General features: G+C 37.9%; 1 long non-coding RNA gene across 1 annotated transcript; it reads left to right on the plus strand.

The window, feature by feature from the left end:
• Positions 1 to 9994: 9994 nt before the first annotated feature.
• Positions 9995 to 10576, plus strand: LOC119430079. The gene is made up of 3 exons (XR_005187888.1): positions 9995 to 10017; positions 10150 to 10257; positions 10545 to 10576. It is a non-coding gene; the product is annotated as an uncharacterized LOC119430079 (long non-coding RNA).
• Positions 10577 to 13900: the final 3324 nt, after the last annotated feature.

Consider the following 13900-nt stretch of genomic DNA (forward strand, 5'->3'; position numbering starts at 1 on the left):
CAAAATATCCCATTAGCCACTGAACAGCTCTTACATTCTCTCACGTTGATGAAACAATCAGAAAGTAAACATTAAATAATTTAAAACTGCTTAACTTTTGTTTTGATGAACGGATTAAAGATGGCCACACACATCTAACTGACCTCAGGAGACACAAAAATGTTTAGTGAGTTACATTTTGGTGCGTAAGTAGTTGAGAGTTATTCCCAGTGCATCTGCGAAGCACTCGGATCATGCGTTCTTTGTTTAAAACTTTGGCTTGCAAGGTGGTGAGTAATATGCATTCCTTCAAGGAATTATTTTTCTTAGAGCCCGGTAGGGGCCGATGTTTTAGGCCGATATAGGCGTTTGGGGACCTATCAGTATCTGTGATAATTTTCCTTTTATGCGCCGATATAAGCACTTCTAATTTTCACCCCTAAAATGCTGGAACCAGCTGTAATTGTACAACGTATCCATCAGAAGGTGCATGAAGACTACTTTCAAGTCATGGCCGTTCACTTTAAGTTTCACTTTCAGCATAGCTGAAGCAGGGAGCAATGCTGTGTAGTGTATTTTGCTGAACAGAGCAAGGTAAGTTTATTTGAAGTGATCTGTAAAATTTACAAAATCAACAATAATAACTTTTCTTCAGTCCAACCCACCTCTATCTCTTGTTATGCATGTATAAAGGTCTGAAGCAGGCTGCAGAGAAGCGATTGATTTCCATCTCAGGTTTATTTCACACACACACGTAAGATACAAATTCGACAGCGCTGGTCCATTTTGAGACATGAGGCGACGTCTCAAAAAATGGCCCCAACCCCTTCAATGAAAGACAGTTTTTTTCAAAAGCTGGTCACTCCCCTGGGGTTGTGTCATCACAGCTGATGGGAAATCCCTATTCTAACCATATGGCCAGCTTTTCAACCAATGATCCCCAGTTCTAATATGTTTCAAAGCACTGGTGTATGTGTGTTGAAAAAATGCAGGTGTGCAACTAAAAATCCTTCCTACAGAAAACAGAAACTCTCCGGAACAAAAGATCAGCCTCACCTTTTTTAAATATATAAAATTATGATACAAGATGCTATAAAAACATAAAGAAATACATATAATTACACATAACAGTAAGATAATATATAGTCTGATAGAAATATATTTCACTCTCAAGTTAGCAAGCTAACATTTAGATAAGCATAGGCTATTGCCTTGTAAAACTTTATCTAGAACATTAAATGTAACGTAGCTGTAAATATATATATATATATATATATATATCAGTGTTAGTGACGTTATCTTTGTTGTCCTCAATGAAATTCACTGTTTGTCTGAAATCTTAACCTCTGCAAAGAAAATAAAACTGCTGCAGTCAATCCTAATTAGACCATCACCATATGTGACTGACTGTTTAAACAATGAACAGGGAGGGACATTTCTTTGTTTAATTTATATTACTGTGCAATGTAACACACTTGATAACTTTATGATGAATATTGGAGGATTGAAAATGTGAACGCACGTTAGGAAGACTGTTTTTATGACCAGTGCACCACTTGTAAACCTACCGTGGGATTACGTTCAAGTTTAAGTATCTTTATCTTCATTTGCATCACATGTGGTACATGAAGTGGAACAAAAGGATGTACTCAAGGTCCCAGTTAAACCCCAAAATAGCAAAAATATAAAGCATAAAAAGAAACAGTATACCTGTATAAAGATCTAAAATATACACTAAGATATACGCTAATCAATATGCTAAAATGTCTAAGATATATGCTAAACACTATAATGTAAAACAATACAGCTTATCAACAGCAGCCTGACATACAACGTATGTTAGTTATTACAACGTATTGCGTGGATCTGATTTGCTTAGCTTCATGGTTGCTAATAGCTGCGCTAAATAAACAAGCCCTGCTCCACTCGCTGTTTTCGTAGATTCTTGGGGGCGGACAAAGCTCAAAAATTTTCAGTTATATTGGTTGTCGGCAGAAACCATCCCTTCCCAATATCGGTATTGGTGATAGCCAAAATTTCCATATCAGTCAGGTTCTAGATTTTTAATATATATTTTCAGTAACATCGTATTGTAAAGCTACATTTATTTTCTAACTTACAGTTCTTTCTTCAAACATGTTTTTTTAATGTACGGAATCAGATGTAAGCTATACATGCTCATAAACACTAAAAGTAAGTAAAACTAGTTTCAATTGTACCGTCTTTGGTGCTGTAAATATTGATGAGCTTTTTGAAAAGCTATTTTAAGTTTGTGACATTTGATAATACAGTAGTCCCTCGCTACTTCAGCGGATTCGCTCTATCGCGGTTTTTCAAAATAAAACTGGACATGACACACAACTGGCTGATTGATGGATGAGCCTCACGATCGGCATGAAATTTTTATTTAAAATAAATTATTTTAAATTATTTAGCACCTCCTGCACCTTTGTGCAGCCCAAACTGCTGCAGGATAAAATTCCTGCTGCAGCTGATCAGCTGTTCAGTGGAGAAGTGGGCGTGGCCAAGAGCGCTTGCAGGTGGCAAAGAGCAGAGGAGGCAGGCAGCTGAAATTATGACATTCTTTACTCTTTTAGAGCGTTTAGAGTTTAGAAACATTGTTTAGAGTATTGTAAGAGTGTGGGAAGGGTTTAAAACGTCTATATATATATCTATATAAATAATAAAATAAACTACTACTTACTACTTGCACTACTATTCCTACTTTGCAGTTTTTTACTTATTGCCATACGGATCCCCTGCGATAAATGAGGGACCACTGTAGTCGTTTATGTGTGATGGACTTCTGTCAGTGACATGGAGGCTTCCCACCCTCTGAAACGTCCCAGTCTGCTTTGTCTGGTCACGTAAATTCACAACCTGCTAATTTCGTATTCAAGAAAGCATAACAAATTGGGATATAACTCAAAGTTTTGAATGAATTAGCTTTTTTTTTTTATTGTTTTCCAGGAAAAGTTAACAGAAATCCATGTAACACTTCAGTTCAGTTTATTTATATCGTGCAAAGTCACAACAGAAGTCATCTCAGGGCACTGAACAGAAACATTCATTTAACACATTTAACACTGTTGCTGTTGATTTTCATGAACTTAAACCACAGCATCAAAGATTACTTTTATGGGAAAAATCCTTTATGACATATTGTGCATGTTTGTGAGTGTTCTCCTGTTGGTAAGATGGTGAAACAATAAGGAGACCTGTGCCATATGATTCCCTTCAGGCGTCAGTGAATCATCCTTTAAACAACTATTAAGATCCCAACAAGGGCTCTGAGATGCAGCTGGTGTCCTTCTCTCACACACTAACAGCAGTGCTGTTCCTCTCAGTCTGTTGTTTACACTGAATTCAAGTTTTGGTATGTAGCTGTAGCCATGCTGTGGATCCCTGCAGTTTAAATAATTGAGCAGAGCTCATGCTGTGCAGTCATAGTACAGGTGCGTCAGTAGATGGCATTAGTGTCCCTTCAGGGGCTGTTTTCTAGTTTTTTTTCCTCATCCTCACATTCTGTCACATTTACTTTGTAAACTTCTCCAGTCGCAGCTCTGGACTTGCTATTTGTGGAAAGGCTTGTCAATCAACATTTTGGATGGACATATTTTACAAGTGCTTTAAGCAACAGAAATGACAATTGGCTAGGCAGACCACCTTGCCACTAGAGATGTGGTACTTTTGTTCAAAAATAGAGCTATGGATTTATGGTAATGTGTTTTATTTTCAGTATCTGTACTGTGCACTACTGAATCATTTTAGAGTGAGAGGTTTCCTGCTGTGCACTCAGTGTGGAAATGACACATTCGGGCACGACTGGACAGCTCAGAAAAAAAGAACGGGAAAAAATAACATGCATCAACACAAACACAAGAAAGAATATGCAAGAAGACGGAACAAAAAATGGACCCAGTGCGGCCGCCTATACTCATGGGGCATTAATTACCATGCTGCACACACCAAGATTGATATGCTGAGGTAGACCTAATTAAGAGTCTCATAGCAGAGGCGTTACAAACCTGACCATAAATAAACACTTGTACGCACACAAATGAGGCTACACACAGATGCTAAAAGTGTTATCTTTTAGCTGATGAATGACAGGCTTTGTGTCCTATTTTGGTTCATTTTGATTTTCTGTTTCTTTAACTTGTGCACTTTTACGTGATTTGAATGGGAAATGAGAAACCAACTTTTTTTTTTTTTGCCTTGGGTTTTTATCTTTAAGGAATTCAGAAGAATTAAACACAACAAAAAGCCTGTTACATTTTTCTTGAGTTAAAGCCAACATAACACATTCTTGTTTTCTATATTCAGCATGAAAATAGGTCTCTACGAGTCACTTTTGTTTGTTTACGCTCAAGAAGATGATAAAATTCAAAAGGTGACTTTATGCTTTAATGTGGAGCTATAAACACCACTTTTTACTAATAACCCAGGTTTTAGGTGCCATTTTTATTTAGGGGCAATTTAAAATCTTCATTTATGTATTAGATTGGCTTCATGGAAAATAATTTCTAAAATAAAAGTGCTTATTAAAACAAAAAGACACCATCAAAGGGAAATAAAATAACAAAAATAGAGTATTGCTGCAAAATGAAGGGACGTATTACAAAGAATGACATTGTGAGGAAGACATAGAAACCATTAATTCAGCATTCTGCATGCTTCTAATGAATCCCTTCTAATGTTATTCATGAGCTTTCCTACTGTGCCTTCAGTCCAAGCATGGATCTGCCATCCAGAAGACTCACAGCATCTGACAGAGACATGATGAAGAAGAGCAGAGAAAATGATGAAGGGGAGGAGAGGGCTGACAGAGAGAAAAGGAAAACTTGGCTGAAGATAAAATTGGTGGATTTCACTGAAAAAAATATAATCTCAGCGTGACAGCAAACACTTTTTATCAAACAAATAGAAATAGCAGGACTCTGTTACAGAATACTAATAAAACTAGGGAGACTCAGAAAGTTAGTTTTTTCAATGGTTTAGTTTCTATTAATTTAGTTCCTTTACTGTCAAAGTCTATATTTGGACCAAGTTAATTCAGTGTACATAACATGGTGCAGTGCATACAGCGAGAATGTTGCAGAAGTCCAGTTGTGTGCAGCACAGACGACAGTGTTGTTTCATATCAGTGCATGTAAGATTGTTAACAGTACATAATGTGAGTGTTTGATCCCGAACCAGTTGATTCCAAATGACAAATGGTGAAATCTCAGACAACTTTGCTAAACTGTTGAGCTACAAGATATAAAAAATGATTTTCTCATTTTTATTGATGCTGCGGAGCCAAAATGTTTAGAATTGTTTTTAAATATATTTTTTTAGATGTCTTACAGGTCCTCAATGTTAGTTTGCCATTTTCAAGAAAAGCCAAAACTTTATCCCGTGACTTAATGCCACTTTGATTGGTGATATGTGCTGCTGATTATCCATGCTGCTGATCTCATGCTGCTGATTATTTCATGCTGCTGTATTCATACGTACTCTGCTCGCACAGACTCATGTTCATGCTGCTGTTGTTTGGCGTATTGTTTTACACTATTAGTGTTTAGCATATTTCTTTGTTTATATCTTAGATGCTTAATACTGTTTCTTTTTACTATTTATACTTTTTCTATTATTGGATGTAACTGGGACCCTGCGTACACAGTTTTGTTCCACCTCATGTACCATATTTGATGCGAATGATAAAACCTACTTGAACTTGAAATAAAAAAGTTTTTTGATATTTACCCAAGACCTCCTTCTTTGAGTCCTGCTGGAACACCCAAGTGTGAGACTGATGTCTTAACTTGTGTCTGTGTCTCTGAGTCAGTACTTTGTACCAGCAGTGAACCGATTTCCATACCAGTTGCTGTGGTGCAATCGTGCATGAATGTAACTTATCAGTGCATAGACAAGTTTTTTTTTATTTTATTTTATCTTACATCTGCCTCGTCACAGCAACTCACTTGTTCTGTACAGATTTGTTGGATAAAAGCTGAATATAAAAGTTAAATTATATTTTACCATAGAATGGAATATTTAATGTTTTAAGTCCTATAAATAAAATCATGAATGCCAGTAGTCATGTATTTTGAACAAACTGTGAACAAATCTTGACCCGCTCGATCAAATAGTGAGCTTTATCCTAAAAGCTCCACATCACGTACAGTGTGGGAGAAACTTTGCTTGGAGATAAAAAATAAAGTTGGGGTTATCACACTTCCTGTCTGGTTCATAAAAGATGGATTGACTTCTTGTGACTAGCAGATTGTGGTCAAACTCTTAATGTAAGAAATATGTGATATACGAACCAATCAGGTCTGACCTGCTCCAATGTGTTCTTATTTCTCCATCTCAAACATCAGACCTATACTTCTTAAACTGGGGGTAACTTTCGTGGTTCTGATGGATCTCGACATGACAAGATTCACGGCATTTTCATACACCCACATCCAAGGGTGACACAATAAATTTACCACCCATATCCAAGCTGAAAAGGTCATCGAGAATAAGGCCCGGTGGCATTACAGGAGTAGAAGAAAAATAAGAGCCGTATAGTGAGGAAAGAGGCTAAATACACAGTGCTGAGCAGGAAAGAACAGGGGAATAGTATTTTGGGAACTTGTACACGACTGAAGGAGCCTCGAGCCAAAGACAACACTCCCGTCTGGTCTCTCTGATAGAGGATGCACTTAACTTCTGTTGCTAATGTTGACAGGCAACAGCCTTCAGTCAGAACTACATGGTGTGTGTGTGAATGTTTATAATGAATTCCTGCATTTGGCTTTAAGTTTTAAATTATGTCATCTACAGCATTTATAAGTGTGCCCAGTCTAATCAAATGTGCAGTGCTCTGCTCAATGATCTGAGGGCCAATGTATTTAACAGGCTCTTCATTAACTCATTTTGTGCATGTAAGCTCATAATACCATCTAACTCATATTGCCATGTCAGATTTAATTACCAATTGTCCCCCCCCCCCCCCCCATTTCTCATAAATATTAAACCACTGTCATTTAATATGATGTACAAAGCACAAGATTTTTATTTTATTTTTTGCTTTCATGTGTAACCAGTTCAAATTACAGCAGTACTGTACGGCTTGCTCCCCTAAAAGTTTTGCTTGAAATTTAATCATAGCGGTACAAAAAAAAAACAAACAAACAAAAAAAACATACAAAAATAAAACTGAGCCTGCCCAACCTTATTGGACAGGATTCACAGATGTGCATTTCAAGCAGTTAGTTTTAACTGAAAGTTAATTTGGGTTTCTTTTTCAGAAATAGATCCTGTTTAACTCTGAATGCTAGAAAACGTCTTGTAACTGTGACTTTCCTTCCCTCTACTGACTACGATGACATTATTTACCTGTGCACACCTACGAGCACCTTGCAGATGTTGGATGCTGTCTATCATGGTGCACTAAGATTCATAACTGGCTCTATACCGTACCCACCACTGCACCCTGTATTCACTGGTTAACTGGACATCATTAACTTCACACAGACTCTCTCACTGGTACATTTTCATCTTTAAATCACTTCTTGGTCTGTTGCCTTCATACATCTCCTCCTACATGTCACTGCATGAGTGCAACTACAGCGTGCACTCTCAGGACATTATTACCTGCAGTGTTCCCTCAGTTCAGACTGAAGTTGACAAAAGGGCCTTCTCCTACTCTGCTCCTGTTTCCTGGAATGTGTTGCAAAAAGATCTGAAGCTCTCGGCCTTGACCTCTCTAAGTAGCTTCAAAATATCTAAGTTCATGGGAAAAACCAATGCAGACATGTTCCTGTTTTTAGTTTTCTACATCACCTTACAACCTAGCTGAGTTTTTTTGTTTCATATTTTAATAACATTTTCTTTCACTTGTTCTTTTCAATTTGTTTCTTTTATGATTGTCCACTGTTGTCATCACTCTGTTAAAATCAGGTCTCTCTTGTAAATGAGTCCCCGAGGCTCAATGAGATTAATCAGTATAAATAAAGGTTGAATGAAAAAGTCCTACACAGTCCTTGTCATTCTGTTTGCAGGGAGTGCTGTTTTGTGTGGCCAGATTAATTTATAGGTTGGTTGTTTTACTTTGTTAGCCCAGCCTATGCAAAAAGTTAATTTGATTAGTTTCCATGCAGCCACTAGAGTAGACAACTGCACTGATCATTTGTCTGATCTTGTGACCCCCAACAGTTCCAACTTTAGGCCTGTCCACTTTTAAGTTCTACTTTGACGCCTTCTGTATGCATAAATCCATATTACTTTCAGTGTTTGGAAAAATACAGTACTGCCTGGAGTAGTTCTAGAAGTGTAGTGCTCAAAGTACTGTAACTGATCAAGCTGGAATTTAATATGAGATTCCCAACATGAAGCATTGAGACATACCTGACAATTTTTTTAAGGGCTTATGGAGATAAAAAGGCAATGACCCTGAACCAGATAGATGGGACCTTCCGACACTTATTTACTGTTTAAGGCGAGCTATTTCTTCCAGCTGGGACAGGAAGAAGTCTGGCGCAATCAAAAAGATTATCTTTATTCAGAATAATGAATTATCTTAAAGAAGATATTTACTATGAGACAAGATGATACACCTGTTTGAAGTACACCAGGAAGCTGTCTGCTGCTCTACCAAATAATTATTTCTCTTCAAAAGTTGTACAAGTTAACACAGATTAAATGTGGTTATACTGGTCACTGAATGTTTTGTCATTTTGTTTGTACACCTTCTTTTTGATATACGTATTTTAAACTGAGTTGAGAAAACTAAAATATATAAAAATGAAGTCCTCTAAATACAGCCCTGGTAGGTTGTTGGTTATTTCATCAGCAAATGCTTGCTTGAAATTATGCTGGTGAAGATCCTCAGTCATCCAGGACATGATAAATTCAAAAGCGTTCAAAACAAAACAACTGGACTTTATTTGTAACAGGAGACGATTCGCTCCTCATCCGAGGAATTGAGAAAGCTCCTCGGACGAGGAGCGAAACGTCTTCTGTTACAAATAAAGTCCAGTTGTTTTGTCTTGAATGCTTGAAATTACCACAGAGCAATTATAAAGCAGCATTTATTAGGAGGTGTGTTGGGGAAAGATTTTGGCATTCTGCTTCATTAGGAACAGTATTGTAGTTTTAACTTTTTAGAGTAACACATTGGGAAAACCAGGAGAGTAAACCTTCAGGTGTACCACCCAGTCTGCTCCTGGCTAAACACATCCTTATTGTAAAATTATTAGTATATTACAAGCATTAAAACTAGGTTATTTTCCTGGCTCATATTAAACTCTGCACAAACTCACATACACACTCTGACTGGGTTCCTGTGACGAATATCTCATGCTCTTGTGGCTATAATTGGCTGCAAGAAGCAGGGACTCTGCTCTTGCTTGTTATCAGACTGAAGCCAAAATAGAAAGGACAGCAGTCAAACTAAGAGAAACACAGCAGACCTTCAAGGCTGAGAGTATACAGTTAGACAAAAATCCACACAAACGCTGCAAGTGGAAACACAGCTGTTGCACACCTAAAGTCCTACATATCTTAGATTGGAGATGGGATAGTTGGGTAAAATTAGATGATGTATACAGACAGCTGAGACTAACTAACAGGAACATATAAAGATAGTTACAAGCGATAAAGATAAAAAAAACTGAGGGAGATTCTTGTCTGTGTGGTAATGAGGTTGATTTTGGTGATCTGCAACGAAACCAACATGCTGATGAAGCAGCTACTTTGCATTTAAACTGAACTGTTGCTACGTGGAGAGAAAAAAAAAAAAAACTTGACAGTGATTGTAAAAATGGATGTTGGTCCCATTCCAGCTCTCAAAGTCATCCTTTTAAATATTTTTCCAATGCTCCCCTAGAGTGTTTTGTGAAAAGTGAACAGATCATAAAATATATTTTATTTAGCGCCATCGAAACATCTTTCTTTATAGGGATATGTAATATTAACATGTTGTTTGTTTCCATTTTGTCTAGACATGATACCTTGTTGAGGTGTTCCCAGTGCAAGGTGGCTCGCTACTGCAATACAACCTGCCAGGTATGTTTGTGTGTAAGATTTTAGAAAGGGGAAAAAAAAGACAAAACATAAAAACAATTGGAAAATGTATGTGATTTTGTTCAATGTGCATGTACGTCTGTGAGTATTTTTAAAGGCCCCCCTCTCTTGTAGAAACAAGCATGGTCTGGACATAAGAGGGAGTGTAAATGTCTGCGAAGCCTCCTGCCCAGACGTCCTACGGACTCCGTTCGTCTGACTGCGAGAGTCCTTTTTGCGCTGGTATGTTTCTGGATTTTCTCATTGCTAATCTACTAAATGTGCACAAAGAAAACTATGATGAGGAAGACTAATCATAGTTTTTCTTTTGCTTGTCATAATGGGTTGATCTTCAGGGCTCTGTTAGAAATTCTTAAATTCTAATTATGTTTGTAATTAGATTTTTGTTTCACTCCTGAAACCACAATATTCTTAAGAATATTTTAATGAAGCTACAAAGCATACAAAAAGCTGTTTGTTGCTTGAAATGATCAAATGCTCATCTCTCTCCCCATTTTTATTTTTCTTAGTTAAATCATCATGAGAGCAGTACTGTGGAGCTCTACACTTTAGATGAGCATGAATCACGTAAGTTTCTTTTTTTTCATATAGTTTATTGCTACTGCAGTAACAAATTATCTTTTTACTTTTTTGTTGTTAGTTTTCATTTTTATATCAACAAATACAGTATGTCAACAAATAATTTCTTTAAATGCTCCAGAATAAATCATAGACTTTTTTTTTTCAACAATCCACCTTCACCAATATTCTCCTTCTTAACAAGAAATAAGTAGGGGGAGCATTAGCAAGCAAATGGAGAAAGTGTTGAAAAAACAGGCTGTAATTGATTTACTCTACAGAATATTTAAAATAAATAAATGTTAATGCTAAATGTTATCAATGGTTATGCTTATGGCAAGAATGTGCAGCAGGTTCGGCTTGTTAAAGATAGGAATGGTAATGTTCTAACAAGTGAGAAGAGTGATGGGAAGATGGAAGGAGTACTTTGAGGAGCTAATGAGTGAAGAGAATGAAAGAAAAAGAAAAGTAGAGGTCATAGAAACTGTGGACCAGGAAGTGGGAAAGATTAGTGATCGTGAAGTTCAGAAAGCTCTGAAAAGAATGAAGAAGGGGAAGGCAGTAGGATCTGATGACATACCAGTGGAGGTTCGGAAATGTCTTGGAGATATGGCAGTGCGATTTTTGACTCAAATATTCAGTGGCATATATGAGGGTGAGTAAATGTCTGAGGAATGGAGAAGAATCGCGGTGGTGTCCATTTTTAAGAACAAGGGTGATGTACAGAGTTGTAGCAACTACAGGGGAATTAAGTTGATGAGCCACACGATGACGATCTGGGAGAGAGTTGTGGAAGCAAGACTTAGACGAGAGGTGACTATCTGTGAGCAGCAGTATGGTTTCATGCCAAGAAAGAGCACCACAGATGCCATCTTTGCTTTGAGGATGCTGATGGAGAAGTACAGAGAGACTCGGAAAGAACTCCATTGTGTCTTTGTGGATTTAGAAAAAGCATACGACAGAGTGCTGAGGGAGGAGGTGTGGTATTGCATGAGGAAATCTGAAGTGTTAGAGAAGTATGTTAGACTGGTACAGGACTTGTATGAGGACAGCAGGACAGTGGTGAGATGTGCTGTAGGAGTGACAGATAGCTTCAAGGTGCAGGTGGGAGTACATCAAGGATCAGCTCTGAGCTCCTTCTTGTTTGCTCTGGTGATGGACCGACTAACAGACGAGGTCAGGCAAGAATCCTCGTGGACTATGATGTTTGCAGATGACATTGTGATATGTGGTGAGAACGGGGAACAGGTGGAAGAGAACTTGGAGAGGTGGAGGTATGCACTTGAAAGAAGAGGAATGAAAGTCAGCCATCGTAAGACAGAGTAAATGTGTGTGAATGAGAGGGAGGCCGGTGGAACAGTAAGGCTATGAGGAGCAGAGGTCACAAAGGTGTAGGAATTCAAGTACTTGGGGTCCACTGTCCAAGGAAATGGGTTAGGGTTAGTGTGGTAAAGAAGTGAAAAAGAGAGTCCAGGCAGGATGGAGTGGATAAAGTGTAGATGAACAGATGCTGGGATATATTCATCATTTAACGCGAGTTCCTCATTTTTCTGGACTGAATAAAACGTGCACTGAATTTAAGGAAATGCAAAGTGAGACGTCATTTAAATTTGACCCATCAAAATGAATGCGGTCATTTATTTACAGAATCAAATTTAACATCAAACATTTACATTAATTTGGCAAATTATGAAAATAACAATATAAGCAATCAATCAGGAAAAATCATACGGCCATGATTTTTCCGTTGCTGCACCACAGACATTTATAAAACTGTACAACTATGACTTTTACCCACACGGATGTGAATAAGCACTTTACACAGACATTTCTAAATATCTGGGAGAATTTCTACTTCATAGGAAAGTTTAAAGATGGAAAGAAGTTTAGAGGGAGTAAAGGATGGTGTGTGAGGGAAATTAAGTGTTTTCCAGAACCGACACTCTCCATCAGAAGCCCAGCTCGCCTCGGTACGCTTGGTAGGAAACTTGACCCATTACCTCTCTGATGATAATCAGCAGATATGGTGTTCCGTTAACGCTACCGGTCCAGCGTCTCCTTAGAATGGCTGTTGCCCGTCAGAAGTAGTGGCGAGGCTCTGTTCGACACACATTCACCTCAGTGGAAAATGTTATAATCCCATGGAACTCGGAAGAGCTTCGTTGTCATGTCAGGAACTCCAACAGCACTCCATCAGAACTCCAGAACTCTAGAAGTCTGACAACTCTCCAACTCTGAGTACCTGTGTGTCTCTCCGTGTCCCTGTGAGTCTGTGTAGACCAGGAAGTACTGACATTTTAAAGACTCTTTCCCGGTTCACTTTTTGGGATTTTTCATTGGTCAGAAACGACCAGAAGGGGTGTGTTTTTGTGACGTAAGAGGTTAGAGACAGCGAGAATTGTTATGAGACAGCTCAGAAATGTTCTCACAGACCGAGAGGGTTCTGTTTTGGCGTGCCTTAAGAAACAGGTGCAAAACATCTCTATTTACGTCTGAGAGGATTCTAAAACATGACAGTTTTAACATAACAACTTGTTTTTCGTTTGACTGTAACCTTGTAAACGCACACACTTGCTCATTCAAAAGCAGAAATCAGAAAAATGCATAAACTCTGCACAGCTTTTAACATGAGAATAAAATCATTACTCAGTTAATAAAATTGATTAGTTCACTGCAACATCTAAAATGGTTTGAACTAAGACACTTTGATTATCAACATTTGTAAGATAGTAATGATAATAAAAAGAGAGTGTTCTTTTCACTTGAATCTTCAAGAAAGAAAGTCTCAGGATGGGTGAACCTGTATTTATGGAGTCAAATACATGAAATGACAGCTTCTGTCCCACAAGGTTCTAAAGGTCAAGAGTTTTGACCTTAGACTGGGTTTCGACGTAGGCTTAGTCCACTACAGTCCCCCCTTTGGAAATCATCACCTGTCCATGGAGATGAATTCCAACTATGGACTTACGTCGTCGATCGTCCTTGAAGCTTGATGTAATCCAGCAAAGAAACAAGAGTCAAGAGTAATCCAGCAAGGAAAACAAAAGTCAAAAGTAATCCAGCAAGGAAAACAAAAGTCAATGTAATCCAGCAAGGAAAACAAAAGTCAAGGTAATCCCACAATGTTCTTGGTAATTCCACTGTGTTGATTATAATTCCATATCGTCTCGATAATTTCATTGTAGCAATGCTTTAACCCCTTGGAAACAGAGTCTGTAATCCATTGGAAAAAGTCATATAATCCACAACGGTAAATCCACAACGATTGGAAGTGTTGATTAATCAGCATACAGAGGGGTACCCTTGG

The sequence above is a fragment of the Nematolebias whitei genome, chromosome 2 (assembly GCF_014905685.2).
Source record: "Nematolebias whitei isolate Nwh7 chromosome 2, NemWhi1, whole genome shotgun sequence".
Lineage (NCBI taxonomy): Eukaryota > Metazoa > Chordata > Actinopteri > Cyprinodontiformes > Rivulidae > Nematolebias > Nematolebias whitei.